Below are 26,858 nucleotides of genomic sequence, written 5' to 3' on the forward strand. Positions count from 1 at the left end.
TTGAGAAGTTCATTAGTTTACTAAGACTAAGTGGGTATTTTGGCGGAATGCAGCATAAATATTCCATCTCCAAGCGACGGCAAACAACATTGCCTTATTTCTGTTCAGCTACTAGGAAAGCATATTTAGCGCCGGCAAACAAGGACGGAAAGAAGACGACACCACAATACGCTAACTTCAACAACTTGTTGAAGTTAACTTCAACAAGTTGTTGAAGTTAGAGCTGTGAAGTTAGGTACTGCGATTTTTTTGTTGAGGAGGCGTTTAAGAGAGTTGTTGAACCATGCCAACAGTGTGTTTGGAGGGTACGTTTCTTTGAGGTACATAGATGTAAATTAAGGATAGCAGTTTAGTGTTTGAAAAGTTGCAATTATCCTCAACTGAGTGGTCCTCAAAAGCGGCGACGTAAGCAGCTCTAAATAATTCCATTTCTTGCGTGATAGACAACGTATCAACGTCCTTGTAATCACAAACAACCTTAACGCTCTTTTTGTAGAAACATGCGCACACAAAGTTAAATGAATAAGCAAGTGATCACTTAAACCAGGGGTGCAATTAAGTTTGGAAACTAAGTCTGATGCAGTAGTAAAAATTAGGTCAAGTATACTAGCGGAAACTGTAGTAGAACCAGTGGGTTCATCAACAAGTTGCGCGAGGTTGAAATCAAAACAAACATCACGAAACTGACCGCATTCCTAAGAATTTTTTGTAATAGCTGCAGAACCATTGTGCCAACAGCTGTTTCGAAAGTTGAAATCTCATAGAAAAATCTCCTTGGTTGCTGTGCAGAACACTACATATAAGGAATTCGCCGCAACTGTTACTTGTGATCAAAAAAACATTATGAAGAGCTGGAGATCTACATATACACTACTACCAATTACAACCAGTGACAAAAACTTCCTTTTTAATTCCATACAATGGGTATACTGGCTACTCCAAACAACATGGTACACCTAGTCTGTTTTCTGCAACGCTCTCCTTGTGCTAGTGTGGCGATAGATTTTAGCGAATTATGTTCAAAATGTAGTCTATTTTATTTGAGGTTCAGTTTTGCCATACAACTCCTTAGACCACTAGAGCTTCATTCATATTTCTAACATTGCGAACAAAGTATCAATACTAAGTCCCTCAGGACCAGATTGCAGATTTTTCTTATTATTTGTAATGCAGTTCGTTTGCCATATTGTCAGCTAGGCACAAATGGCACGGTTCCAAGATATTAACAACAAACAGCGCGACGTGTTTTTAGCTGAGAAACAGTAAATCCAGGAGAAGAATGTGTCAATCGCCGGTTGATCGTCAGCAGAGGGTGGGCAAGGGCAGAGTGATGCGCAAAGGCATTATTGAGTGCGTAGCAACGGTGTTGCAGGTTAACTTGCCCCTCGGCGTCCTGTTCGCGAGCGGTATCCTGCGGCCGAATCACTTCGGCGAAGGCATGAGACTTTCGGTAAAGCTCCCTAGCGTCGTTGGCAGCGAGTTGTGATTCGACGCAAAAATCTCGAGAAAGACCAGTGCCATAGTAGCAATGCGAACGCTCGAAGGCGTTGTGCTTCACGCTGCCGTGTCTCTCGCCGGACCAAAGCGAGATTTGCCCACCGACGTCGTTGCTTTTCTGCGTCACGTGACGCAGCAGTTTTCTTGGTTGTTCACACTACTGTCGAAGCAGTTGGCTCTGTGTAAGCAATACTGATGCCTGTTGAAGCTAAATTCTGCAGGCAACGAGGCGTCACATGCTAATTAGACGCGGAAAACAAACTATGTGCGGAAACTGCGTCGTCGCCTCAGCAGAAGGCCTACACCTCCTACACCAGGCTACACCTGGTGGGAGCCTCCGCTGCGCTGAGACTACTGAAGCATTGACTATCGGCGTTTGTTAGTGTCATGATGCAGTGCATCACGTCACCGCTCCCAGGTGATGGCGCCATCCCTGTCAACATAGAGTATATTAATGCGATAGCGTTAAGATGCCCATGTCGCGAAAAATCCGGCATCGGTGTCCGGTGCCAGCACCGGCAGACTTGTGAGCGGAAAATCATTCCGAAACACGCATTCCCTCCGCGCGACGCATAGGCGTTAATAACCTAACTGAATTTCTCCACACAAAACGCGTTGGAAAAATCGGACTTTATTAAATAAAAAAGCAGAAAGCATAATTCTATTACGCGGTAACTGAAACATCAACCCCATATTCCAGCGTTTCAGCATTCATTCAGCTGCGCACCCGGCTCGGTTCCTAGTAACACCACCATTCAGATGACGCTTTCGACATTCGAATCAAGCATCTTTATTCATTTGTATTACATCAATTTCACGTGTTTTGCACTTTCAATATTAATTTTTTCCCGACAAATCATGTGCGAGCTCACCCGTGTTATATATATGTATATATATATATATATATATATAGGAGGCGAAGATCAAACATATAATGAAGGGTATTCATCACGCGTTTCAAATGTTATTATCGAAGAGTCCTCACACTATCGCTGAAGTGATGGAATTGTGCCAGAGTTACGACGAGTTGCGCAGGCAACGGCTTCACACCCGACGTCCCACCCCGCCCGCCGATTCTCTATCAAGCCTTGGAGTCGACGACAACCATGCTGCTCTCTTCGTAAAGATCCAGGAATTCGTTCGCGCAGAGGTCGCCCGCCAGCTATCTTTGATATCTTCTATCCAGGAACCACCACCTGCTTTGCATCCTACGATCCGCGACTTCATTCAAAAACAAGTATCTCAAGCCGTTCCTCCAGCCGTTGAGCAGACACCAGTCACGGCCCCTCAAGCAGTTTCCCGATCTCGTCCCCAAACACCCCTGCCGCCCTCTATGCATCGACCAACGACATTTTTGCCGCCATCTATGCCGCTTCACGACCGACGGCATTTTCCTCCTATGCCGCTGCCCGACCGACAGCATTTTCCGAATCCTCAACCGCGACTCGGACCTTACCCCCACCAGTGGCGCACCTTCGATGACCGCCCAATATGTTTTGCTTGCGGTGGTGCTGGTCACGTGGCGCGCCATTGTCGTCGTGGCATGCTTCCTCTTCAGAACATCCGGCGAGCGCCACCTTTCCCCGCTCCGTTTTCCTCTTCGCCTTCCAGCCTTCCTACCTCTTCCTTGTCCCCTGACCGCCCAACCGCCTCTACTCGCCGCTCACCATCTCCCCGTCGTCGCTCGCTTTCTCCGATGCGGTGCCGTCCCGTGTCCACCGAGCAGGAAAACTGATGGCCGCAGTTCCCGAGGCACGAACTGCGTCCACGTCGCAATGCCCAAGTCCTCGTCCCTCTCCAGCCAACGTAATTGAAGTCTCTGTCGGAGGAATCGCCGTCCTGGCACTTGTAGATACAGGAGCCGCCGTATCCGTAATTTCCGCCGAACTCTGCCGCACACTACGAAAGGTTTTGACGCCTCTCTCCGACTTCTCCCTTCGAACCGCGAACGCTCAATATATAACGCCTCTCGCTGCCTGTACTGCTCGCGTCTTCATTCAAGGTCTACTGTATACCGTCGAATTCGTCGTGCTGCCCACGTGTTCCCATGACATCATATTAGGCTGGGACTTCCTTGCAAATAATAACGCCGTTATTGACTGTTGTCACGCCGAACTCGAACTTTCTGCACTTCCCGACGTCGAGACTATCGAAAACGACCCTTCCAGTGTTAAACTGTTTCCGAAGACAATTCCGTCCCTCCACGCTCTTCCCTGCTTGTGCCTGTGTCATGCGCCGCTATTTCTGATGCCACTGTTCTCTTTACGCCCTCTGAGCTGTTCATTCGCCGCCGATGTTCTCCGCTGCCCTTTGCTCTCCTTACTCTTCGCAATGGCGTCACGAAAATGGTCGTCGACAATCACACAGCCTGCCCTTTAGCTTTATTTCATGGTGAATGCCTAGGCCTTGTTCAACCGGTCGACACCTTTTGCATCTTTGACGCTCCTGCCGTTTCTACTTCTGCAGGCCTTGGCGCACTTACTTGTGACTCTGCGGTTGATGAGTCACTCCTCGACGCTTTCCACTGCTCCATCGACGATGGCACGTCATCTTCAGAATGAAGCCAGCTTATTGCTCTCCTGCAGAGGTTCAGCGCTTCTTTCGACAGCCATGCTTTCGGTTTGGGCCGCACATCGACCGTTTTTCACCAGATAGATACCGGCAGTCATGCACCTTTACGGCAGCGCCCTTACCGAGTGTCCGCCTCTGAGCGCCGTGTCATTGACCACCAGGTTGCTGACATGCTCAAGCGTGGCGTTGTGCAGCCTTCCAACAGCCCCTGGGCATCTCCGGTCGTCCTCGTTAAGAAAAAGGATGGCTCTATTCGATTCTGCGTCGACTACCGACGTCTGAACAAGATAACGCGCAAGGACGTTTACCCGTTACCGCGCATTGACGACGCCCTCGACTGTTTGCAGGGAGCTGAGTTCTTCGCTGGATTTACGTTCCGGATACTGGCAAGTCCCCTTGGCACCATCTGATCGACCTAAAACAGCATTTGTAACACCTGACGGATTGTACGAATTCATCGTAATGCCTTTCGGCCTGTGCAACGGTCCAGCCACTTTTGAGAGAATGATGGATAATATTTTACGCGGCCTCAAACGGAACACATGTTTATGCTACCTGGATGACGTAGTTGTCTTTTCCGCTGATTTCCGAACCCATCTCAGCCGTCTCGAGCAAGTTTTGAAATGCCTTACTGACGCGGGACTTCAACTTAACTTAAAAAAAATTTCGTTTCGGCGCCCGAAAGCTCACTATTCTTGGCCATGTTGTATCACGAGACGGCGTCCTTCCGGATCCAGCCAAGCTCCGCGCTGTCACCGACTTTCCGCAACCAAAGAAGTTAAAGGAGCTTCAAAGTTTCCTTGGTTTATGCTCATACTTCCGACGTTTCATTCGAAATTTCGCTTCCATAAGTGCACCCCTGACAGCCCTTCTAAGTGGCGACAAAGAACTTTCCGCTTGGTCGCCCGCCTGTGATGACGCCTTCACGAAATTACGCCGCCTGCTAACCTCGCCACCTATCCTCCGCCACTTCGATCCTGCAGCGCCCACAGAGGTCCACACCGATGCCAGCGGCGTCGGGCTTGGCGCCGTACTCGCGCAACGAAAAGCGGGGTTTGACGAATATGTCGTTGCCTACGCGAGCCGAACTCTGACAAAGGCAGAGGCTAATTACTCTGTTACAGAGAAAGAGTGTTTAGCCATTATTTGGGCCCTTGGAAAATTCCGTCCTTATTTGTATGGTCACCCTTTCGATGTCGTCACTGACCATCACGCCCTTTGTTGGCTGTCTACCCTTAAGGACCCATCTGGCCGACTTGCTCGCTGGGCCCTTAAGCTACAGGAGTACGACATCCGCGTTCTCTACCGTTCCTGCCGCAAATACACGGACGCTGACGCCCTTTCTCGCTCACCGGTCTCCGCTGACTGCGCTTGCCTATCCGCCCTTGAGCCCACAGTTCCATCTTATGCACTGCGTAACATGCCGTCGGAGTAGCGCAAGGATCCCTGGATCAGTGCTCTCATCAGCATCCTTTCTGATCCATCCACCTCTTCACCATCTCGCGCTCTTCGCCGCCAGGCTACCCACTTCTGCATTCGCGACGGCCTCCTTTATCGTCGTAATTACCTCTCTGACAGGTCGCATGTGGCTTCTCGTGATACCCCGCCATCGCCGTGACCTTATCTGCGACGCTTTCCACGCAGACCCTCAGTGCGCACATGCCGGCCTCTTCAAGACCTATGCTCGACTACGCATCCGATTTTATTGGCGCGGCATGTATAACTACGTCAGAAAGTTCATTCGCTCCTGTGCTGAGTGCCAACGCCGAAAATTACCTCCCGGACAAGTCTACCCGTCACAACCCCTTCCCTGCCCTAGTCGGCCCTTTGATCGTGTTGGTATAGACATCTACGGACCGCTACCCTCCACTCCAGCAGGCAACCGCTGGATTATTGTTGCAGTGGATCACTTGACCCGCTATGCTGAAACAGCTGCTCTGCCGACTGCCACCGCCCGCGACGTTGCATCGTTTCTGTTACGACATTTCGTTCTTCGCCACGGTGCCCCTCGTGAACTTCTGAGCGATAGAGGCCGCGCCTTTCTTTCCGATGCTTTGAAGGCGCTACTCGACGAATGCCGAATCGTTCACCGCACCAGTACAGCGTACCATCCGCAAACTAACGGCATGACCGAGCGCTTTAACCGTACTCTTGGCGATGTGCTCTCCATGTACGTCGCCTCTGATCATTCAAACTGGGACCAAGTTCTCCCTTTCGTGACGTATGCGTACAATACTGCGGCCCAAGCAACTACTGGTTTTTCCCCTTACTTTCTCCTATACGGACGAGAACCTTCTACTACTCTCGATACCATTCTGTCATATACACCTGACGCCTCCGAAAGTACTCCGCTATCTGAAGCTGCTCGTCATGCCGAGGAATGCCGCCAGCTTGCCCGCTCTTTTTCCACCGAGGACCAGTGGCAGCAGCAATCCCGTCAACCTGCCGGCCGTGCTGCACCAACTTTTTTGCCTGGCTCTCTCGTATGGCTTCGGGTACCCGCTACTGCACCTGGCCTCTCCTCAAAACTTGTTGTAAAGTACCTAGGACCCTACCGCGTTCTGGAGCAAACGTCCTCCGTCAATTACATTGTAGAGCCCCTCACGCCATCGACGGACCTACGCCATCGCGGCCGCGAACTTGTCCACGTCTCTCGCATTAAGCCGTACTACGACCCAACAGCCTTAAGCCGCCAGGATGGCGCCTTTTTCTGCGGAGGGCGATTGTAACGAAGAAGAGTATATAGCCTGCCTGCGCCACAGCACCATCGCTACCGGCATGAGCTCGTGGTTGCTGTCTTTCGCCGAACGCTTGTGACGGCTACCCGTTCGCGCCCGTTGCTAATAAATCTCTTAGCAATATATATATATATATATATATATATATATATATATATATATATATATATTGGGCACCTGCTGCCTATCGTCGACGGCCGCGTTTATTCTCGTCTGCCGTGTTCTCCTCTCTTTTTCCTGACTGTGAAATCGGGTGGTTCGTCAATTGATAATTAAAAATAAGTGATGGCGTTTTCCGTGAAAAAACTGCGATTTGATTATGCATTTGCGTGAGCTTTTTTGTTTTGGCATGCACAATATTACCAGTCCAACTGAACACGCCGGAGGGTACAGTGCAGATGGATACAAACGCGAATAATTTCGAGGCTACTACCATGCACTACTTCGCTGAGAGCCTGTGCTGCAATTTGTAACATTGCTTTATTTCAAAACACTAAGGCGCACAACTGGAACAGCGTGATGCATGGAAACCAGCTACCGAGAGATAAGACGTCGATATTCCATGAAATTACGTGTAAAAGTGTTTTGTTGATTTTCCCTTGAGAATTTTTGAGCATTCCGCGTAGCTTTTATGTGAGAGATGTCATGCTCCACGATAAGAGCATGGTGAAGCTGCAGTTCATACAACGTTAGTGTAGCTTATTGATGTCGACTAATGATGGACAATTATAGCAGACAACAAAAAATAAAGGTTGAGCGTTCCGAACACATTTGGCATGTTTGATTTTGTGGCCTTTCTATTTACGCCACGAATGCGTGCTCAATTTCACCGCTCTCTCAAAAATCAATTGTATACGATCGAGACCGCTTGAATTCGTAACGTATTTTGCAGGTCATAAATATTCCTAACACTTGGAATTTTACTTTACCCTAAACTGTAGCGTGCCCTTTATTTCCACCAAATGTACAGTTTATGTAACGTATAGATTTTTCTCAGGACACTGCAAAATCCCGCACTTTCACTGTATACCACACTCCAGCCCTTAATATGTTTTTTTTTTCATTACAAAAACTACATTGGATTCAAGTGCGTTTATCTTGGCTCACAAGTTTGTCATATCAATTCGCTACCTTTTATCCTAGTTGAACTTGTAGTTACGGCAGGGCAGCGGACTAAGTTTCGAGCTGCCACTAAGTATAGTGATAACACTCCGCAGCACTTGCATTTGTGGTTCATTGCAACGACCGTCATTACGCGAAACTCTTTTGAATATTCGTAGTCATAATCAATAACGCGTGCCTGTTTTCGGCTAATATAAACTTTCGGTGATTTCAATTGAATTTCCTTTAATCAAGTGCATGATTATACTTGGGAATAGAGCACAAAAGGTAGTAACGCCTGACGGTGTCCTCCCAACTGGGACAACAGTTTTCACACAAGTTATTTCAGGACACTAGGAAACAGCAAACAAGGAATATATAACGTTTTCAAACAATTGCTAAAGGTGCTTTCTAGAAGACTGTTGTTGATCCAGTAAATGTAAACTTGCACTCATATTTGCGATAACCATCCCCCTATGTTTGTTAAATTTAATCGTGGTGGCTGTTGCAGTTATTCCAAGGCGGAAAGCTAAATTTTCGGCCAGTGATAAAACAGTCATACCGATCTATAAAACCTAATTACGTAATTATTTGCAGCAGCAAAATTAAACCACACAGCTTCAACTTCAGCTACTCATTACGCATAGAGTGACCCTGCTGTTTTCTGAATATTAACAAGGTGGCATGTTTGGTTAAGCGGAAACACTGCAGAGAAAGCAACTGCAGACCTCGCATGACGCGCGAAAATATAAAAAAAGAACAAAGCTTTATTATTAATTTCCAAAGCTTTTAATTAGAAAAACCTCGTCAACATCTCGCGACACATCGTACTTCCTATTAGCCCTGCTTTCTCCGAATCGTGAGATTGATTGATCCGCTGTTGTTTTAGAACAGCGGGAAACATTGCCGAAAACGGCAGTATGAAAATCCGAAACGCCTGAAAAGGTAAGCTCTCAAGAAATGCTCTGATTAAAACACACGGAAATACATTTATCTTTTATCACCTCAAGCATGCTTGCTGCTTCATCTAAAGATCAACAAACTGTGTTGCACAGCACACTGAGGGGACCTATAAAATCAACTGCATGTCTCGTACAAAGCACGAAACTGGAAGAAGACGAGCACTCGTAAACAATGTCCACACCATGTAAGTAACCTCGACGCTTCAAGTTTTGGTTGACGGATGAAACAGCCCACAACGGATGAAGCAGGCCAGTTCCCTCCAGATACTAAACCCCAAACATTCTTCGTCCTCTAGGGGAAAACAGAGAAACTTCCTTAACCTGTCATATAACTCTTCACAATGGACCAAGAACGAGAATTTGGCAATTTTCACTTAACTCCTACTTGATCCACACACTTGAAAATTCACCTCCACGTCGCCCTTAACATTCTCCGCAGTTTGTTCCAAAAAGTAGGCTTTGTGACTCATTTAGTTTTGTCAGAAAACATGGATAATTGGCCCATATCTCTATTGAGCGCTCGAAAACGGAATAAAAGTTTCGCTGTTAAATAAGTACAAGCCTTGCTTTTGGCCAGAGTTGCCACAGCCTTCTTGCTTTACATTTAGAAGCGAAAACCATTGGCAGAACCCAGCAGAATAAGAGTGAGGAGCAGAAGCTAATCGTGTAGCTATAGTGTCAGCCTAACACTTTCGATTTATCGTGCCTTCGGGAAGATGGCGGATGGCGTTTTGCTGCCGGCAAACTGATCGCTCGTGGGATTTTAGAAGTGATGCTTTTGGTTGCAAACTCTCCGCGCTTTCGTGATCGTGGGTGCTGCGTGGCTGTTCTCTAACCCAATACGCAAACCAATCACAGTGCAGGACCAGCGCCGCGTGCGCCAATTGGTTCATTGCACCACCTCCAGATGGCGCTCGCCTCTGTACATCGCAAACATTTCTTTAGAAAAAGATAGGTAGGACGAGCGGCAAAATAGGAACAGCAACTTTGTGGCGCAATCCACCACCTGTCTGAAAGGGGACGCTCATACCATCCATCCATTCATCAATCCGCGGCGATGCCGGCCGTGAAAGGAAAAGCAAAAACAAAAAGAACCAGAAAGCTAACCTCGCATCGCGGGCAGCTGCCGCGGCATTGCATTAGGCTCTATACAAGGCCTGAAGGAAGCCTTTCGTATCACTTTTTCCGGACATTCAATAAACATAAGCTAGTGTTTCGGCTCTTTATGCCCTCACACAAAGCTTCGATGTCTATATAGATCGTATCTGGTTGGACCTGCTGTAGTTCCATTAATATCTGGTGTTACCCTCGTACAAGCGTTAGGCGTTGCATAGACAAAATTTATTAGCAGCGACCGCGTGCACTGTCCATCTGACAAAGAAAGAAATTACGCCCCTCGTTTGTTTGCGAAATTATCCGTGCGTCTCTCATCGTGCGATGGCGAGAAGGTGCGTTTCGCTGTTTACAAACACAGGCCCTGGACAACTTCCGGATTTGCTCATTGACGTAGCCCGCTACATGTAGTGAACATATCGGCGGCGATATCGAGTAGGACTGGTGCGTTATAATCTAAGCCCGCTGATTTTTTAGACGTTTCCTCTGAACATAACGAGAATTTTACAAGTCAAGGTTGTCGTAAGTTATACGAAAATATTTATGAATTAGCCTTCACGCGCAAGATGCATGTCTTTTATGTGAAAACTTAAATATAGACTTTCCGCAAAGCGAAAGAACTTGGAAATTCGCTTTGTGTTCCGGCGCTGTAGACTAATAAGGAACGTGACCGGAAATTTTTTGGGGCCGCACTCTCATTTCTGTTATAGAGCAACGGAAACAGACTTGTTCCGTCTTCGGCTGGTCGTTTCTGAGCGCTCCGGAGCGCTCTCGCGAGCCGCGTTGTCTTCGACGGGTTCAAAGAGGGGGCACGCCCTGCGTTCGGCTAGTTCTTTTCGATTCCTCTCCTCCATCTTCGAGCGCTCTGAGGTGCTCCGAGCCCTGTCGTAGGAGGAGTCGTCGAGATTGAAACGTCATTGCAGCGCCGTGTCGCTGTTGTTGGCGACGGCCCACCGTAGCCTAGGCAACCTAGGCCACTGCATGCGGGCGTCTCGACGAACGCTCATACCGCTCGGCGCGTCCGCCGGTTTTCTCGGCAGCGCAGGGAGCTTTTGATAGGCGAAATATCGGACGTTGGCAGTAGTCACTAGGTTTCGCATCTGCCATTTCCTCCTCCGAGAGCGAGTCGCACATTCGGTTTGCGCGCTTGTCCTCTACCTCTGAGCTCGGGGAACGCCGGATCTGTCCGACTCTGCTTCGGGGGATGTAGGCGACCAGTCGAAGATACCATTAGATTTCTCTGCTGAAGCGACGCCTTGACACGGGACTGCGCAGCACGTCACTTTTGAGGCGCCATTTTGTCATGTTGGTTTATACAATCATCGCGTACATCTGTTGCATTAGTGCGCCCAACTTGTACACTTTCTTCTTCTGATGAAGTGTCACCTCCTCTACCATATTCATGCAGCGATAACAGTTAGGCCAGCAAACGTTATGCTTTGCCAAAGTGGAAGCCTTCTGCGACTTTCATATAAAGCGGCAACAGCTTGCTTTATTTTCGGCCGAAACACTCCTTTCTATGAAATGCCGACCATACAAAGAATGAATAAAAGAACGCGGACAGATGAAGAAATCCTTGACATCATTGTACTCCAGGCTTTCCACAGAAAATAATTTAATAGTATTACCTGCATCGAAGCTGAGGCAATACCCAGGCTATTTGTGCGGGACATTGGGAATAGCTAGTCTTGAAAAATGATATGACGTTGGACGTATTTGCAACGCATCTGAAGCGTACACTGCAGTACTGCACGATACTATCACAAAGTGGTGGGCAGGCTCATCTATCGGAAGTAGTTCCAAGAATGAATGAATGAATCTGTGGTTTTTATTGGCGAAAGGGCCAGGTATGGCCAAAGAGCCCCATGCAAGTGTTAGTGATTTCGCAGTGGATGATGGGTTCGATGAAGTTGATGTGACGTGGCTGTAAAGGGGCCTAAAATATAGTCGCTGTAAAGTGCGTAAAATGTACGTGTAATAGAATTATGGCTATGAGAAATGACGTGTACTATGAGCATTAAGGTGCATTTCAACATAATGATACGATATTAAAAATTACATGTTTCTAAATTTCACTAGAGCACCGTGGCCTCGTTAGAGCTCTTGAGACACAAGGGCCTGGAGGCATGTGCTATATAAAACAACTATCACAGCAGAGGATGGACTACGAATTTATTGGGCTCATAACATGTAGGACAGCCTCATTTAAAAAATTGAGGACTACTTTAGTGCTGAAAAATGGTTCTTTGCCAAGAAACATAGCTGGGTGAAGAGGTACGCAATAACGATATGCAAGAGGAAAATGTTTGTTTCTTTCAGATTCAGCTTTGCGACACTCCAAGAGGACGTGGAGAACGGTCAGCCTCTCACCACATCGACCACAGGTTGGCGGTTCATTTCCAGTAAGCAGAAAATAGTTTGTACCAAATGTATGCCCTACTCTCAGGCGGCAGAACAGGACATCTGTTCGCCGTGATTTTGTTGGGGAGGGCCAAGAACCTAACTATGGCTTTATAACGTGAAGTTTATTGTTCATTTCTGCGTTCCACATACGTTGCCAGTGTTATCGCGGTTTCTTCCGCAAGAAAGGATTCAGATCTGTGACAGGGACAGCAGCTGTAGGAAAAGTGTTTAGTGATGTGAGTGATGTGGCCATTTTATCAGCCAGTACATTACCCTCGATACCTCTATGGCCAGGTACCCAGCATATTACTACATGTATATGTGATAGATAAATACTGCATAAGAGGGAGTAAAGTTCAATAAAAACAGGATTTTTAAGCTTTTGTAATGAAATTAACGCTTTTACGAGACTTAGTGAGTCTGTGTATACAATTGCTCTGTCGAGTTTTAATTTCTGTATATGTTTTACTGCCGACAGTACTGCATAGGCTTCTGCAGTGAAGATAGTTATTTGCGGGTTCAATAAGTCAGATTTAGAAAGAGAGGGACCAACAGCAGCATACGATACACCAGCATGTGATTTTGACGCGTGTGTGTAGTATTCGGAGCATCTGTACTTCGATTGAAGTTCACGGAAATGCATAGCGATTTCGAGGTCAGGTGCGTGCTTTGTGGCCTGTACAAAGTATACGTAACAGTCTATCACCTGCCACTCCCAGGGCGGTAATAGCTTAGCTGGAGGCATTAGGCGATGTTCGAGAACAGGGACATCCATGTCCGTGCTAAGTTCTCTTGCACGCAGTGAGAAAGGAAGTCTCATAGAGGGTTTATTATGAAAAAGTGTTTCACACGTCAAGTCATTAACAGTTTTGAAACACGGATGTTCTTTATTGGAGCGCACATTGAGAAAATAGGTAAAGCTGATGTACGTTCTCTGAAAGTGTAGTGACTACTCGTCTGACTCTGCATATAGACTTTCCACCGGGTTTGTTCTAAATGCGCCAGTGGCCAGGCGGATACCAAGATGATGAACGGGGTCTAACATCTTTAGCGCACTCGGTGCAGCAGAGTGATATACTACGGCACCATAATCGAATCGTGATCTAACTAGGCTCCTGTAAAGATTCAAGAGGCACCTCCTGTCGCTACCCCATGTAGTGTGGGATAGAACTTTGAGTAAGTTCATAGTTTTTAGACATTTTTCTTTAATATATTTTATGTGTGAAGTGAAAGTGAGCCTAGAGTCGAGAATAACATCTAGAAATTTGTGCTCTTTGTTGAAGGGAATTAGTTGTCCACCCAGTTCTACACAGGGATCAGGTACCAGGCCTCTCTTTCTTGTGAAGAGAACACAAGAGCTTTTGTGCAGGTTGATTTTAAATCCATTTGGTCTGCCCACTTGGATACCTTGTTTAAGCCCTGCTGTACTTGTTTTTACAAACTGTAAGGTTGCAGGATTTGAAACCTAACTGTATATCGTCTACGTAGACGGAATAAAAAATGGCCGGTGACAGTGAAGGACGAAGTATGTCCATATTAACGATAAAGAGAGTGCAACTGAGTACTCCTCTCTGGGGTACACCTGTTTTTTGTTTAAAAGGTTGCCACAATACGTTGCCGATTTTCACGTGGTAGATACGATTCGACAAATACCTTTCAATTATGTTCAGCATATTTGCACGGATGCCCATTTCCGACAGGTCTCGCAAGATCCCGTACCACCATGCCGTATCATACGCTTTTTCCGTGTCAAAGAATATCGATAGGAAATACTGTTTATGTATAAATTCATCGCGGATATTTCCTTCAATGCGCACAGGATGATCGGTTGTCGACCGCCCTTCTCTGAAGCCACACTGATAAGGATCGAGCATAATGTTCAGCTCAAGGAAATGTATAAGTCTGCGGGTTTATCATTTTTTCAAATATCTCACACAGGCAGTTTGTTAGAGCTATCGGACCATAACTTGCTGCCAAGGACGGGTCTTTTCTCTGCTTCAGAACAGGAACCACAATCGCTTTTTTCCATGTGGATGGGAGGTATCCCGAAGGCCAAATAGTGTTTAATAGTGTAAGTACTGTAACTTGTGTGTCAGTATGTAGGTTTCTGATCATGTCATACATGACTCTGTCAGGTCCCGGTGCAGTGTTTTTGCATGTGTTCAAGGCAGCTCTCAACTCGGCAATACTGAAAGGCCTGTTGTACGGTTCATTCTGCCTGGATTCTCGTATGATCGGCTTACGTTCTACTATTTCTTTATGCTTAAGAAAGGATTGGGAATAATTGATTGAGCTCGACACACGCTCAAAGTGCTCCCAAAGTGAATCTGCCTCGCCTTGCAGGGTATCGCTTTGTGTGTTTAACAAAGGGAGGGAGTATGCTTGTCGCCCTCTTATCCTACTAACCCTGTTCCAGACTTTGGCCCCATCTGTATACGAGTTGATACCCGATAAAAACTTCTGCTAACTCTCTCTTCTGGCCTGTCAGAGGGTTCGCCTGCCTTGGGATCTTACTTTTTTAAAGTTGATAAGATTCTCCGCACTGGGGGAGGCGCGTAGCAACCCCCACGCTTTGTTTTGTTTCTTACGAGCGATCCTACAATCGTCGTTCCACCACGGGACATGCCGTTTACATGCCAAGCCATTTACTTGTAATATGCATTTAGATGCGGCATCGATTATGAAGGCTGTAAAATACTCCACAGCAGCATCAATTTCTATCGAGGAGATGTCATGCCATGAGATACTAGTAACAGTTCGAAATTTCTCCCAATCAGCTGTCTCAATCTTCCACCTAGGTGCTTGTGGTGGATATTCGTTTTCTTTAGGTGTTCGTAGCAGTATGGGGAAGTGGTCGCTTCCGTAAGGGTTCTTTGTAACTTCCCATTCGAGTTCAGGCAGAATAGAAGGAGAAACTATGCTGAAATCGATTGAAGAAAAGGTTCTGTTTGCTAGAGAGTAATATGTGGGTTCCTTCTTATTCAGAAGGCACGCACCAGAAGAAAAAAGGAACTGTTCAACAAGACGACCTCGCGCATCTATAAGGGAGTCGCCCCACAGGGAGCTGTGCGCACTGAAATCGCCAAGAACAACATAAGGTTCCGGCAATTCGTCTATAAATGACTGAAATTCATGTTGGTTTAATTTGTATTGTGGGGGTACGTAAAGCGAGCAAATCGTGACGAGTTTATTTAGGAAAACAACTCGAACCGCCACGGCTTCAAGGGGCGTTTGTGGCTGTAAACGCTGCCACGAAATGCTTTTATGAATAAAAATGGCAACACCGCCTGATGATAGGACAGCATCATCGCGATCTTTGCGAAACGTGACATACGGTCGGAGAAAGTTTGTGTGTTGTGGTTTTAGGTGTGTTTCCTGTAGACACAGCACTTTTGGATTGTGTTTTTGGATAAGTTCTTGCACATCATCAAGGTTCCCAAGAAAACCTCTGACGTTCCATCGAATTATTTGCGAATCCATATTTGAAGTAAATCGGAGCTGTGTATACAGAAACAGAAGTGATGCATTAGGTTACAGAGCTCTTTCGAGGCCCTGTAACCGGGGTTTTGCCTTTTCTGAAGCCTTCGAGGGAGCCTCGCCGCTCCTTAGGCGCTTGGTGCGCCGTGAGGATAGGTGTTGTGTCCATTGCCTATTGTGAGGCGCCGGATACGCGCTCTTGCGAGCGGGAAGTTTTTCAGGAGAGTCTCACCTCAGAAGGCAAGACCCCTGCGCCCACCAGCCCGGAGGTCGATGGGGCTCCCTGTGGAATTTGGCTGCGCCGGCTGTTGCCAGCGCTGGGAGTGGCCGGGGAGGTTGAGGCAGCCTCGGCTGCGCCTACCTTCGGGGCCGCTATCGGTCCTGCTGGATCGCTGCGTGTAGCTCAGTTTGCCGCAGATAACTCTTGTGGGGACGGCAACCCAAGGGTAGCCTGGCCTGTTTGCTGGTTGGATGGAGTAGGCTTATTTACTTCCACCCTAGGGGTGGGAGCCAAGGGTACCTGCTCGCTGCACGCGGGCAGGGCACTTGGCATTGGCCGCTGCGACGCCGCCCCCCGACGCGCCGCATCAGCATAAGGTGTGCTGTGGAAAGGTGAGCACCTCTTACGGGCTTCCTTAAATGAAATGTTTTCTTTGACTTTGAGGGAGATAATTTCTTTTTCTTTCTTCCAGTTCGGACAGGAGCGTGAGTAGGCTGGATGGTCACCACTGCAGTTCACACAATGAGGTGTGCCACTGCAGTTGTCGGAGGGGTGGCCCTGGACTCCACACTTTGCACAAGTTGTTTGACCACGGCAGCTCTGCGAGCCATGGCCGAACCTCTTACATTGGAAACACCGTCTAGGGTTGGGGATATATGGTCGGACAGTTAACCTGATATATCCTGTTTCGATGGTTTCTGGCAGAACACTGGATGCAAATGTTAGGACAAGATGCTTGGTGGGTATTTCCTTGGTGTCTCGTCTAAGTATAATTCGTTTTACATTGGTGACATTTTGTTCTTTTCACCCTTCCAGGAGTTCAGTTTCTGTCAAATCTTGGATGTCTGCCTCTGATACGAGTCCGCGTGAGCTATTCATTGATCTATGTGTTGTAACAGAGAGTGCTGTATTGCCAAATGTCACAAGCCTGCCTAGTTTCTCATACTGATTTTTCTGAGGGATCTCAGAAGAAGAAGGTCTCCACTAGCCATTTTAGTCACTTTATAACCTGATCCTAAGGCTTCGGTCAAATATTTTGCTACTGTGAATGGTGAAATGAATCTGGCTTGTTTTTTAGGGTTCTCACTGTGTACTACGTGGTATTTTGGGTAGGTCTCTTTAGTGCGGGTGAAACATGTGCTCAGGTCTTCGGTGCGCCCCCTCTTCTGAGGGCGAAGACCAAGTATGCGGGGAAATGCTGGTGTTCCCATAGTATTTCAGTTTCTTTTTGGCAGCAATGGCGACCACCCACCATGGAGCCCAACATGGGGACGCTGCAGGACTGCAGGCGCCAACCGTGCATTGCCACTATAACCTAATATATTATACCCAAGGGAGGGCACATACACAAGGTTAACCCTAGCCGCCTAGGAAAATTAGGAAGTGACGGAAGAGAAGAGATGAAAGGACAGTAAAAGGAAGAAATAGAAAAGAAAAAGGTTGAAGAGGTGGACAGGAAAAGGCGACTGCCGATTTCCCCCGGGTGGGTCAGTCCGGGGGTGCCGTCTACGTGAAGCAGAGGCCAAAGAGGTGTGTTGCCTCCGCCGGGGGGTCTTAAAGGTCCGAACGCCCGGCATCGGCTCAACCGCCAGGATCCCGCTTTCCCCGGACACGGCTAAGCCGCGCACGGCTACACGCGGGAGGGTCCAACCCTCGTGTGCTCGGGTACGTGGTGTGGCAACACACCAAACGCCTGCTGACGCAGACGCCCCTGCGGGGAGTTCCAAGAAGCGTTACGACTACGGCTTCCCGTATGTTCGATATTTGCGCATGCGTAATATCTGTGAAGAAAGTCATATAGTCACAGTTACCATTGATCAGACTTTTCCACATGCATGGAGACCTAGAACACGGCTAGGTCAAGTGGCATACCCCTCCCCCCCCCCCCAGGCTAAAGGGAACTGCCTCATGAGCACAAATTTCTTCCCTCGTGCTTGGTGGGCCAAACTCCGATGAAAAAAAACAACACAAAATGAAGGGTGTTTCCATGGTAACGGTTTTCTTGATGCCCGAGGGAGAAACTCCATCCTGCTTGTCTGCTAGGCGCTCGATGACCGCACGGCTTTCTCTGCAGGTGCTAACGGAAACCAACACCGCCTGCATTTATTTTTTCAGATTGCTTTCCTGTGTCAGATACTGTTTTCAACACCTTTAGGCTTCTAATTTTTTCTAGTTCACAACATGTGCAGCGCATCTGTGTGAAAAGTTATCTTTTTCTGCAAGATGGGCGAGCCAGCATGATACGCAACGCGGATATTTTTTCGGCATAACATTGGTTGGCAGAAAAATCTGGTTTATTCACTGTTTTTATTAGCAAAATTTCGCACAGCAAGGCCTTCAAATACACAATGGAATAATGTAGACTTAGTATCTCACTAGTCACCACAAATGGGCGCATTCTATACTATGATCATACATATGTAAGACAACTTCCTACGCTTCTTCAAAGACAGAAAATTGCTACAGAGTCCATGCTTCTCTGTCCTGCACAACACAGCTCTACCTAAACAAATCTGGCCCAATAGTTATTTGTGAATGATCAAAACATTATCAAGAGCATCAGATCTACATGTTTCGCATGCAGTAACAAAAACTTCCTTTTAGATTCCATACAACGGATATACTTCCAAGTCCAAAGAACATGCCATACCTAGTCAATTTTCTGCATAGCTTTCCTTCGACTAATTTGCCCATATAAATCAGGCAAATTATATTGAAAACGTTAGCAGTCTTTTTTATATGTGGTTTTGCTTTGAAATACATGTACGACCACTAAAGCTTCATTGAGAACTGTGACATTGTGGACAAGGTATCAATACTAAATCCCTCGCGAGCGTATTGCAGATGTTTCTGAACATTTGTAATACAGTTCGTTTGCTCTATCTTCATCTAGACATAGATGGCACAGTTCCAAGACAATAACAAATAGCTCTAAGTTTTCTTTCTGAGAAACGGTAAATGCAGGAGTTGCATGTGTCGATCGGCGGTTGATCGGCAGTAGAGGATGGGCAAAGGCAGTGTAATGCGCAAAGTATTACTGTAACGCGTAGCTTCGAGACACGGAGACATATTTTCTAAAAGCAACGCAAGTCCGCAGCATTCAATCCCCCAGGGCAACCTGCTCAAGACAAGTCTCTTTTGAATGGTACTCAAAACTTCCTAATACGCTGAATGTACACTACGCACTTTATTTGGCAGAGGCTATAGGCTCATTTACGTGCGACCCGTTTGAAGCGTAGGACAGGTGCTGGAGCGATGTTACGAGCTTCATCATTGGCTGGAGGTCGTCCATCATGAGAATTTGTGTGTGGACACATAAGGAGGGGAAAGCATTTCAACTTTCCTAGAACACTCGTTTCTGGCACAGCTTGCTTTCTATGCTGATAACGAATATTCGTGACTTTGAGGAAACAAGATCGGCCCTCTCGCACTATCGCTCTAATAATGAAATACTGAAATCAAGAGTGCTCAGCAACATTATTACTTGCACATCTTTACTGAAGTAAGTTCAAGAAGAATCTAGCATTCTAAGATCCACGTATGACAGCTAGGCAATAATCTTTGAAGAGGAAGGTGCAAGCGTGGGAGCAATGAATGTCTGCAGAAAGAATACGACCCACGATGTTTATGCAGATATTCAAATATGCCGTGATATTTGCAAAAATAAGGCTAATTAGGAGGCCGCCCTAAGAACTGTCGGATTTAAAAAAATGAAGAATATCGGCAAGAAAAATTTTCTTAGTCTTCAAGCTTTTTGGACGTTCTTTCTGCATCGGGTTTTCTCTCAAGGTTTTTGAGATCCAGAATAATGTAATTTGTGGGCAATATGCGACACGAAATGCATAAATACTACAGCAGGTCTATGCGACACTCATTAGAGCAAGGCAGTTCTTATAGTACACAACTGTTTAGCTTATCTTTCATTATAGTGGACCCACCGCAGAACTGCGCGACAGCACTAGCATGTTCCGGACAATTATCCATGCACTTCCCCTCCTCTTGCGATAATGGAGGGTTACCTAGCAGTGCAAGAGTTTGTACAACTCTGAGCTCACATGATACACCAACTTCTCTAGTGTTTCCCTCGTGGTAATCTTTCGGCAGCTCTGTTATTTCGCTCACTTCCGATACATTTGTGTATCATCTGTCGGTTGGTTGAGGACGCCTACGGTCTCTGGTCAGTAATATTTTCCGCTTTTGGCCTCGCTGCGGCGGTTCGTAACCTAGGAAGACAAATACATAATTAGAAGATCTTGTCAGGATAATTGGCAAATTTTCCCCGATGTTGTACGTTGTGCCTAAGAACTACACACAGGCACACAGGACGAGCGCAGCTCCCTGTCTATCCCTGTGTGTCATGTTCCACTGTAAAGAAAATTCTATTGGCCACACGTGTGCCATGTGACATTGCTTCACGGTTATGCAAACACGACATGAAAAGACCATTATTTAAAAAAAAAATTTCTGCACGTGACTAAAACGGAACTTTTTTGTAAAGTAGTACTTTTATTCAATGCAGGTAAGTTCTGATTATATTTGGTTGCAGGATTTCAAGTAGAAGAATGCCTCCAAAATTTCATGAGCAACGTTGCAAGTTTTAGTGCTGCTATACATTCATGTAACATGTTAAGCATTGCTGATTTCTCAGTTGCTGGCTAAGAATACTAGGCATCAATTTTCGAGAGCTAGAAATCTTGATCAATGAAAGTTTTGATTGATCTTGTGAAGGATAATGTAATTGAGCGTTTTATTTACTTTGACTAAATTTCTCTGCGAAATACCCATAAGAGCTAAACTAACTTCCAATAATTTAAAGCTGCTGTGCAACTGAGCATTGGATTTTTTGCTCCGGAAGAATTTCTGCTGTAAAGCGGCAAAAAAAAAAGTTTCGGGAGAAGGCGGCAGAGCGCGGCGAGAGCTTGCTTCGCCTTGTGGCAAGGTACAGCGGCAAGCAAATCACGAGATTTTGCGAACGTGAATTTGCTCACTGTTAGCAAAACCTGTTTGCCAATTTACACTATGTACTAGAACATCGCGCACCGCAGACGAGCAAGCGATAACGAGAAACTGACAAGCACGCGGTTTCCACGCGCCTGCGCAGCAAATTTCGCTGCGTAACGTCACAGGGTACTCGGTGACGTAGCAAACGATGACGAGAGAGATAAAAAACTTTATTTTCATGTTGGGTGGTGTGGTGGAAAGGCCCCGAGTCCAGAGCCTCGCTTGCGGCATTCTTCAGTGCAGCACTGATAAACGCCGCAAGGTACCGTTGGTCGTCGGCGCTGGCTGCTTTGGTCAGCCACCCGGCATGGAGTTTAGGGGAAAGATTTTTAGGTGCACGCAGGGGAGGTGGGGTAGTCCACAGGACGAGAGGATATGGGATGTGTTCGGGTGTTCGCCACAGTATCGACAGGGTGGGGGATCTCCAGCTAAGAGGCCGCGAAGGAGGTGCTTTCGCGCTGGTGTAGGGAGTGTTTCAGTCTGGCCCTGACGAATCAGTACACCCTGTTCACGGGTGACTACTTAAGGCTTAGGGAACTTGCGCCTTGCTTCTTGATATGGCCGCAAAAGCAGGGGAGCCCACCTTTTCGTGCGGGCGAGTCGCAGAATGCAGGGTGCCTGTTTCAAAGTCTCGCAGGCGAGTTGATTAGCTCTTTCATTTCCCGGCAGCCCGTCATGATCAGGTATCCAGATGATTTCCAAAGGACCCTGAAGGTGCTCTTGAATAAATGTCGAAATGTGGGCTGGGAGATTTTCGTGCAACAATTTCCTGCAAGCCGTCATGGAGTCGGTAAATATGATTATTGGGTAGGCTTAGTTACTAAGGGACATTTGTTTGATCGCGATTGCGATGGCTATCAGTTCCGCTAAGGTCGGATCTGTCTCTGGGAGCACCTCCGTGTGTACAGTTTGGAGGTCGTTATTCACGACTGCTATAGCAAAGCCTTGTTCACCAACGCTAGCATCAGCGTAGAAGTATAAGCCGTCAGGGTTTCTTGCCGTGTGCCTCTTAAAGTAGGCAAATCACTGGCGTCGCCTCTCCTTGCCTCGTTCTGGATTCATGTGGCGTCGCAGTGGAGCTATGATTGCGAGTTGGCGTTGTTTCGGGGGTAGTGAGCGCACGTTCACAAGGGGCGCAGCTTCTGGATGATCACCGATGCTATGGAGGATGTGCGTGCATTGACACGTGCTCTGCAAACGTAGTTCTTGGCAACGACGATGAATACTAACTAGTTCCGCCACCATGTTATGACAACCTATGTCAAGGAGGAGCTTAGTGCTGGCACTAAACGGGATGCCGATGACCATATTTGTCGCCTTCCGGATGGGCGCATCAAGGCGATTGATGTCTTGCTGATGGAGATTAGTATAGGGCAGGTGATAGCGCAGACGCGACATAATTAGTGCGTTTCTTACTTGAAGCATATCCACCTCTTTCACTACATTGGCTTGGTTGGATACCCTACGCATCATATGCAGCACCCGTTCTCCTTGCCTGCCCAGGTGCTGCACCGTCGCAGCGGGACCTCCATCTTTCTGGATACGGAGTCCGAGTATCTTAATACATTTTGCTTGGCAAATCGGCACGCCTTCGTTTACACTTTGTATGGTGGGCGGGCTTCATCTTTTGTGATAGACCAGTAGCAACTCAGATTTTTACGGCGCACATCTAAGGCCAATAGTTTGAGCAGCCTCATACACCCTGTTCATAGCCTGTTGGAGAGGTTTTTGGATATGCCCTGGCGAACCCGTGTTGATCCAGATGGTGACATCGTCTACGTAGATCGCATATTTGATGTTGGGGATGTCGTAGCGCTCTATGGACTACGCATATGGCAAAATTAGAGAGCGTGCGCGAGATCGCGGAACCCTGCGGGATACCTCTCTGCGGATGGGTATACTAATGTGATATGATGTCGCCTACTCGTAGCGTGTACGTGCGACTCCGTAAGAAGTCCCTGATATAGTGATAAAGCTTGGTTCCGCAGCCAGTAGCTTGGAGCTCTTGCGGCATAGCATCGTGGTTAACATAGTCAAAAGATTTCTTGAGGTCAATGGCAAGAATAGCTTTAAGCTGAGCGCAGCTTGTTTCCTTCGTGATTTCTTCGTGTAGCTGCAGCAGAAACGTCTTGAGTAGATTAGTGATGTCTGTATCCAATCAAATTATGGGGTAGGTGTAGGGATTTCTCAAAGTGACTAAGAAGTCTGTTAAGCACGATGCGCTCCATTAGCCTACCGACGCATGATGTGAGCGATATTGGACGCAGATTCGCGAAGGCTTGGGGCTTTCCAATCTTCGGAATGAAAATGATGCTGGCTGTCTTCCACTCTTCTGGCAAGCTGCCCGTGTCCCACATATGGGTAATTTGTTGAAGTAAGAATGCATGATCGGCTTCTGTAAAGTTGCGGAGCTGTGTTGTCGTAATTTAGTCTGGTCCTGGGGCTTTATTCGGCTTCGCTGCTGCTAAGGCACGCTGTAGTTCCGCTAATGTGATTGGGCCGATGAGAGCCTCATTTTCTGGCTCTGCGCTTTTGCAGTCGGCATACTGCGGTTGTCCTGGATGCGCATTGTGTTCTGTTATAAGCTCGTTGTATAGGACCTCGATAAGCTCGAATGCTTCTAGCAGCTTGTGGAGCTTATGGGACATTTCCGTCTTTGTCTGGGCTGGATCAATGAGTAATCGGATGTGATTCCACGTGGAGCTCATATCCAGTGTGTCATTGAGCTTGTTGCACGTATCGTACCACTGCTCACGAGTGAGATGTTCAGCGTAGTGGACGATCTGCTCGTTGAGCGTGTTGATGCGTGAGCGTAGTTTCCGATTGAGCCTATTTCTTTTACATCTCTTGACGAGCGCACTTCGTGCCTCCCAGAGAAGGAGAAGATGCTTGTGCGTGCTTGGTTGCTCCCACTTCTCTATTATCTCCTTCGTGTGTGACTGCATTCGTTGCCTCACCATCTCTACCGAATCTTTCAAGTGCATGTTTTGGAAGTCTCCGACATGTGTCTTGCGGAACTCATTCAAAATCCGTAAGGCCATGCTTGCGCTGGCGCTTTGGGAATCCTTTGATTTGAAGAAATATCTGTATGACAGTCTGGTCACTCGTTAAAGTATCGCGCGCGTTAACCCATTGCGCTGACAGTCGTCCTTCAATGAAGGCCAGATCGGGCGTGGTGTCTCCATCTACGGAGTTTCCGTGCTCCGACGTGGCACGGAAACTCCGTAGATAGAGACACCACGCCCGATCTGGCCTTCATTAAAGGACGAACGACGACGAAACGACAACGCTCGCTGTGCTCATGGCACTTACGTCGTCCCCTGTTTAATGGTATTTGCACGAAAATTATGAATTAAAGAAGCACAGTTTGGCAACCACTAATAACTTGTTACCCTTACCTTGATGCACCAAATACCAGCTCTTCCACGCCAACAGTCGCCACAATATAGGGTATATAAAAGGTGGTGGCGCAGCCGCCACGACCCTGTCCAGGTGGTTGCGCCGACTAAGACAGGGTCGGCGCAGTCCCTTCCTCTGAAGTGGTTCGTCCAGAGGCCGCAGCCGTTAGACCTCTGCTCACGTGTCAGCCTCGCCAGGATTTCCCATTTAGCGTAATTTCGTCATATTTACCACCTGACAAATGGGCAAATACGGCATGGTCATGAATAAAGAACACTTAAAAGCGAAACCTAAAAAAAATATCGGGTTTAACGTGCCAAAACCACTTTCTGATTATGAGGCACGCCGTAGTGGAGGACTCCGGAAATTTCGACCACCTGGGCTTCTTTAACGTGCACCTAAATCTAAGTACAGGGGTGTTTTCGCATTTCGCCCCCATCGAAATGCGGCCGCCGTGGCCGGGATTCCATCCCGCGACCTCGTGCTCAGCAGCCGAACACCATAACCACTGAGCAACCAAGGCGGGTAAAGCGAAAGCTAATTAAAGTGAGAGTACGAAGAAGCGACTAAAAAATTCTGCCCGTCTAGTCACAGGTTGAAAAGTGAAGTGAACCTATGTGGTCACATAGGTAACTTGAACTCATAATTCAAAACGCAAATGGTGACTGCTACATAATTGTGTTTTTACTTCTCCGGTGTTCATAACTATTCAAATGTGGTAGTGCAATAACAAAACAAAACAAAGAAACTGGTAGCCGGAATATTCTGCAGTGTTACAAGATTATGCAGCAACCATCACAATTCTTTCGACAGATACCAATTGCAAGTTTTCTGTTCGTGTAAAAAAATATCAAGAGTAACCGCCAGCGTATACCGGAACGAAATTTCCGCCTGGACGTCAGCTAGCGTCAGCGGGTCAGGTACCTTTAGTTTCTTACAACACCATAAAAGATATTCACTTAAAAACAAGCACAGAAGATCTTTCGTTTCGTCCTACAGTTGTTTTGATAAGCACACTCTTGGTTCTTCTTAAGGACTGCAGAAAAAGTGCACTTACTGCTCGTCGAGTGGGAAACGGAAAAGTTTCGCCCATGTGTGGCTTCCCAAAATGCCCCATCACACAGGCGCACAGAAAGCCCTATATCCTTTCGTCACTTTTCGCGACATTGCCGGAACATTCGCAGACACGTTAAGAAAGTTTTAAACGCCAGAGGATAGGAAGAAACGTGCTCCTGCAAAGAAAGCGGCAGAAGCAGACGAAGAGAATTTTAAATAGGACATTTTATTTCTACACATCCCTGCATTACATTACATTATTGCTATGCAGGTTGAAAAGATAGAAGCACATATGCAAAAGTTATCGAATTTTCCTTCGGCTAACAGTACCATAGCGATGGTTCATTGCCAATGCCGAAACTAGCCCCACCGTCCATCTAGTGGCGAAACCCTGACATTGTTCTCTGCAAGAGGAAGGCGTTGCTCGCGGAACTATACGTCGCGTTGCTTTGTATGTGTCAATATGCCTTGTTGGCTCATAAAATGATCGCGTACATCAGTTTAATTAGTGCATCGGTTTACACAATTTCTTCTTTTTTTTCTGAGGTGTATCCTCCGGTGCCATGCTCATGCAGCGGTAATAGGGGAACCAAACTGGTTCCTTACCGAAGTGGAAGCACTCTGCGACTTTGTTATAAAGCGGAAACAACTTGCATTCTTGTTGCAGAAATACTGCTATTGCCATGAAATGCCGACTCTACGAAGCATGAATAAAAGAGTGCAGAAAATTGAAGTGCCTTGACACTACTGCACTCTCGATTTTCCACAGAGAATGACAAATAGTATTTACTGTGTTGAAGTTGAGGCAGTGCCCAGGTTATTTGTGGGGTATTTTCGGGATACTTAGCCATTAACAAATGACTTCAGGATGGCTCAATTGGCAATGCGTTAGCTGTATGCTTTATGATACTATCACAAGGAGATGGACAGGCTCCTCTGTCAAAAGTAGTTCCAAGAAACGCTACTACTACGCCTTTCCATATGTTTGTTTGTGCGTGTACAATATCTGCAAACGAAGTCGTATATACGCGGTTACCATCGGTATGTTTTTTCCACGCGCTGATGACGTCACGCAAGTACATTACATGAAGAACTAGCACGCCTAGAGGATGCCCCGAACGAAGCCTCACCGCCGTGTACCCGCATAGGACAGGCACTTACGGCCACAAAGGCTGCATTCCATATTCATCACCGATACACTAGGTCTCCGACTTCTCCTGGATACGCCCATTCATCTGAACCTAAATGACATTCCCTAGCATCCACGATCGACGTACTCCGAGTCGAACTGCGACAGCGAACTGCGGCTCTGCGACAGAA

Source organism: Dermacentor andersoni, chromosome 7 (genome assembly GCF_023375885.2).
Source record: "Dermacentor andersoni chromosome 7, qqDerAnde1_hic_scaffold, whole genome shotgun sequence".
In the NCBI taxonomy this organism is placed as follows: Eukaryota; Metazoa; Arthropoda; class Arachnida; order Ixodida; family Ixodidae; genus Dermacentor; species Dermacentor andersoni.